We start from the raw sequence: 6,000 nt of genomic DNA, 5'->3' as shown, positions 1-6,000 counted from the left end.
TCTGCTTTATAACAAAGTGAATCAGTTATACATATACATATATCCCCATATCTCTTCCCTCTTGCGTCTGCCTCCCTCCCACCCTCCCTATCCCACCCCTCTAGGTGGTCACAAAGCACCGAGCTGATCTCCCTGTGCTATGCGGCTGCTTCCCACTAGCTATCTATTTTACGTTTGGTAGTGTATATATGTCCATGCCACTCTCTCACTTTGTCACGGCTTACCCTTCCCCCTCCCCATATCCTCAAGTCCATTCTCCAGTAGGTCTGTGTCTTTATTCCTGTCTTACCCCTAGGTTCTTCATGACATTTTTTCCCCTTAGATTCCATATATGTGTGTTAGCATGGAGAACAGTATGGAGGTTCCTTAAAAAACTAAAAATAGAACTACCATACAACCCAGCAATCCCACTCCTGGGCATATGCCCTGAGAAAACCATAATTCCAAAAGAGTCATGTACCAAAATGTTCATTGCAGCTCTATTTACAATAGCCAGGACATGGAAGCAACCAAAGTGTCCATCATCAGATGAATGGATAAGGAAGATGTGGCACATATATATACAATGGAATATTACTCAGCCATAAAAAGAAACGAAATTGAGCTATTTGTAGTGAGGTGGATGGACCTAGAGCCTGTCATACAGAGTGAAGTAAGTCAGAAAAACAAATACCGTTTGCAAATTCTTGACACGCCTTCCATCGAGAGGAGAAATCTGTCCCCTCCCCCCGACACTGGGCAAGACTTAGTGACTGCCTCAATGAACAGAATGTGGTGGGAATGACAGTGTAGGATTTCTGAGCTTAGGAGGAAAAAAGTCACAGGGCTTCTGCCAGTTTCTCTTGGGACACTCGCCCTGGGAGCCTTCAGTTGCCATAGAAGAGATTTAGATCCCTGAGACCGCCGTACGGAGAGACCACGAGGAGAGAGAGTTGCGCAGGGAGCCCATTAGGGGATAAAGACGACTTTGCGAGGACCCCAGCCCCAGCCACTATCTGAGACCACGAGCCAGAACTGCCTCACTGAGCCCAGCCAACCCCCAGAATCATGAGCAAAAAAAAAAAAAAAGGGATTGTTATTGTTTTAACCACTGTTTGGGGATGGTTTGTTGCCCAGCAACAGGCAACCAGAGCAGCAAAGGGAAGGCGGTCAGGATCCCTTCATTCTCTCTTTGGTAAGAATCAGTTAAGCTGTTTGTTCATCGGTTACCTGCCATGTCTGGGGACTCAGCCCATTGAGACTAGAGCCTTGGGAACTTGGGTAAGTCGAGAAAAATTAAATGTTCATGTTGCCTGTAAATTACAGGACCATAAGAAGCTATATCCGGAGCTGATGAAAAGGAATGGACATCACAAAAGATGCGGAATTGTGGAATTTGGAAATGACTTTCGAACATTTCTAAAGGCTGAGGAGGTAGGCCTGTTTGCGGTTTTGCACAAGATAATTGCATCTTTGGAAAGATCTCAGACGGGGAGAGAGAGAGAGAGTGTGTGTGTGTGTATGTGTACAGGCACACGTGTACACACATACCCAGGTACTGAATAGCCAACGGTATGGACTGTAATGGATCTATTTTTCCCTTTACCCAGAACTCCTCCCTTCTTTTGAGAACAACCCTCTCTCCCTCTTCCATTAGAAGGACCATCCCTCCCCCTCCTCCTTCACTACAAGGTCTGAAGCCGCCATTGTCGTCTTCTTACAATACCCACTATCACCATTGATCAGGAGGTAAAAACCTGACCCAAGCCAGCCATCCCAGTCCCTTCCCCAGCATTGTTCACACTTGAACTGGGATGGGAATAGTAGGGTTGGAGGGAGAGACCCCTCCTTTCTAAACTTGGATCTGTTGAGACGTAAGACCAAGTCTGATAGTCGACATGGTTCTAGCCTCGTGAAGAATCACATCAACCCAGAAAAAATGATTAATGAGAGACCAGGGAAGCCTGTACCCTGCTTCAGTCCCTACCTTTGCCACCATTTATTGGTATCAGCTAAAAATTCTTGGCCAAATTGCTTGATTCTATCATCCTCAACCAACAGAATCTTTAACGTAGTACTAGGTACCTAGAAAGGGGCCAATTAGCTGTTTCCTACTGCTGTGCTTCTAGCAAGAAGGAGAGAAGTCAAGTGCGCATGAGAAAATCGCCGAAAGCCACACTCCACTGGGGCTCAGTGAGCCACCAAGTCGGCTCACTTCATCACCCTACTGGGAACCCTTAAAATGTAGGAACGCCCAGATCCCACCCCAGGCCTCCACATGGGAATCTTGAGATGGGACCTGGGTGCTGAGATATTGTTAAAATTCCCTCGGTGGACTTCTGATGACATAAACACAGATGTTTATCTCCATTTCCTCCTAAAGCCTTATAAAATGACAGCAAAAGAGTTAAAGAGGGACTTCCCTGGTGGTGCAGTGGTTAAGAATCTGCCTGCCAATGCAGGGAACACAGGTTCGATCCCTGGTCTGGGAAGATCCCACATGTCGCGGAGCAACTAAGCCCGTGCACCACAACTACTGAGTCTGCACCCTAGAGCCCGCGAGCCACAACTACCAAGCCGGCGTACCTAGAGCCCGTGCTCCACAAGAGAAGCCTCTTCAATGAGAAGCTGCACACCTCAAAGAAGAGTAGCCCCGCTCGCCGCAACTAGAGAAAGCCCGTGCGCAGCAACAAAGACCCAATGCAGCCAAAAATAAATAAATAAAATTACACTAAAAAAAAAAAAAAAGAATTAAACAGCTAAAAATATACCAAAAAAAACCCAGCAGACGAGAAATGTCAATAACATTCTGTAACATGGAAACTACATGGAGAGTCAAAAAAGATAGCTGAGTCCTAAGTGCCTTCAGGGAAGGCAATCAGAGGCGAGACTATTGTACCCCAGGACCACAGAAAGACTCAAGAGTTGGTAATATTATGTACCCCTGAAGGCAGAGGTACGAAGCAGGGTTGCAAAGAAGAGGATGACTGATGGGAAGTCTATGTAAGAAGCAGTTCATGCCCTGGGTACCTGCCCCATCCATGCAGCCAGGCAACAGTCCTTCCCCCGCCAGGCAGAAAACTAGGTTCATTCTGGGAGGATAACCAAGACAGCGGTGGGAGTCTGCGGCTTAGACACAGGTGAGGGCAAGATGAGATGCATCTAAAAGAGGAAAACTTGAAGAAGATACTGCAAGCTGTATGGACAGAACCTCCTGCCCCTTCCCTTCTTGCTCCCCAAATGCTGGAACTAAATTGAAATTCTCAAGACAAGGTATACAGAGGATTCCTCTCCAAGAAAACTGATGGGCCCAAGGGAAAGACTCCCTCCCAGATAAAAACATGTGGGTGTCCCCAACAAAAAGCCAAGTGTCCCCGTCCATCTTCCACACCAGCCCATAGTCCTGCTCATGCACACGGAGCTCCCATTCAGCTTCTCAAGACCTCACACTTAAGTGGCAATGACAGCCAAGGATCCCAGACAAGTGAGGAAAACCACTACAGGAAAAGAGAGTCCAAAACCAATACACAGGACAAAGAAATCAAGAGGAAATAAAGACGATGCAGGGAATAGAAAAAAAATTCCTTAAAAACTGTAATTCAAACATTCAAATAAATAATTTTTTAAAACTGTAATTCATATCCTCTTAGATATAAAGGAAGGTATTACATCAATGAAGCTAGACTAAAATGCTACTTTTAAGCATCATTTGAGAAGAAGACATATGACAGCAGAATAAAAGAAGTGGAAGATAAAGATGTGAAAAATTCACAGAAATTAGAATTTTTTAATGGGAAATTTTTAAAAAACTGATCATTCTAAAGGTATTCAAAAATGTGAAGACATAGGGAAAGAAATTGACTTCCAAAAAGGACAAGAAAAATTGTTAGAACTAAAGGATACACATTTCCCTTTTATGATGCTGTAAGTGGCAGAAAGTCCAATCTCAAAACCCAAAAAACACTGGGTGACTGTTCATCATATCTTTACACTGCTTACATTCACAGGGAATACATGGGAATAATAAAATAACAGTACTTACCAAGGGCTTGCTCTATGCCAGGTACTTGTTGTGTTTCCTATTCCCTATATCTCATTTAATCTTCATGGCAATCCTATGAAATAGGCACTGTTATCTTTCCCACTCGCAGATGAAAAAATTAAGACTCAAAGAAGTAACTTTGGGACCTGTGACTCAACCCAAGACGGTCTGTCCTACTAACCGTTACGTTCTTCTGCATCTTGTCTGTTAATAACAACTGTGTATATGTACGCACACACACACACACACACACACACACACACACAGAGATCTTTTTTTTCCCAACTTTTAGTGGGTTTTATTATCGTGTTTAAAATCTCCATTCCCCCCAACTCCATGCCACTGTTCCCAGATTCTTTTTTTTAATTGAAGTATAGTTAATTTGCAATGTTGTGTTAGTTTCAAGTGTACAGCAAAGTGATTCAGTTACACATATCTATCTATCTTTCTTTCTATCTATCTATTCTTTTTCAGATTCTTTTCCATTATAGGTTTTTACAAGACATTGAGTATAGTTCCCCGTGCCATATAGTAGGTCCCTGTTGTTTACCTATTTTATATACAGTAGTGTGTATCTGTTAATCCCAGCACACACACAGATCTTTACCTGTGCCACCCCTTGCTCTCACTACTTGGGTAACTGCTAACAAGTCTTATTATTTGTTTTTATGGTGGTTATTTTTCAGAAAGACTTTTAGTCCTTTGTACTACTTCACATTCTCAAGTTTTAACTAAATTGGTCATTTTCTGCTTTTCATTTAGGAGAAATGTGAAAAATAGATCAGTCCTTGGGTCTGTTACATCAGCTCATATGGCCTTTTAACCTCCCAGTCGGTCCTTGGAAGTCAAAATCCCCTAGAAAAGAAAAATCTTTTTTGTCCTGTTTGATGAAGTGGGGACCTGCTAAGGAAGGACTTTGCAGGGACGGAGAAAAGTACAAATGCTTGTCCCTCGCATTCTCTGTGAAATGCAAAGACCAGCTTGGAAGCCAGTATTGATAGATCTTGGAAGAGGAGCAATACCGCCTTTCACCAAGGAACGTTTTATTTGAAATCGCAAAGATAATGTCAACTGTGTCTGTCTTTGGACTTTATTCTAAAGGAAGAGTCTATCTTCAGCTGGGCCAAGCCAACCCTCTCTGGATAAAGGCAATGACAGAAACTTTCAAGACATGTTGGCTACTATGAAACACTATTATACACCAGCACTGAAAAGCACGGAAAAAGCTCATAAAACCCCTCAAAGGCTACATTGTTACTGCACAGCAAGAAGAGGACTTTCTTCAAAAAGGCACATTTATGCAATTGCTTAAGTTCTGCCTGTCCATCGAGGTGGTCTGAATGTGTCTGTTTCCATAGTGTCTCTAATATTCCCCTCCTGCTCCGTGAAGATTCTGCAGAAGCAGTGCCCAACGGCTAGCAGAGATCATCTCTTCCAACTCTCAAAGGGTGAAAAGAACAATGAGGACATTAGCGTTGGCTGCAGGCCAATATGTGCTAGCTGTGTATTGCTGAAGCAGACAATAGAGAGATAAGAAAACAGGGGTTATATCTACCAAAAGGAGAAAAGGCGGGTACAATGATGGGCCAGCTTTCAAGAGGAGGCTGTCCTGTGAAGTACTGGAAACAACTTTTTGGTCACATGAGAACATATTTTCTTAAGCCCCCAAGTTACAATTATGCTGTTGACTACTTAAGGGATTATTAGAATCTTGGAAATCACCTGTATATCAAACGAAACAAATGGCAACATTCAACACGGAACAGCAATCATTCAATCACCCCCAAATGGACAACACTCAAGGCATTTCACTTGAATATTTTTAAATTAATTTTTCTAAATTGCTAAAAAAGTATTTTGCCATTTACCCAGGTTTTCACGTTATCTCATTTTGAACTTTAAGAAAACTTTATGGAGTGGACAGGACTGCTATTACTCTCCCCATTTTACAAAGAAGGAAACCAAGGCTCAGGAAAGTT

This window comes from Lagenorhynchus albirostris, chromosome 18 (assembly GCF_949774975.1).
Source record: "Lagenorhynchus albirostris chromosome 18, mLagAlb1.1, whole genome shotgun sequence".
In the NCBI taxonomy this organism is placed as follows: domain Eukaryota; kingdom Metazoa; phylum Chordata; class Mammalia; order Artiodactyla; family Delphinidae; genus Lagenorhynchus; species Lagenorhynchus albirostris.
The sequence above is the reverse complement of the archived record's forward strand: the minus strand, read 5'-3'. Positions refer to the sequence as shown.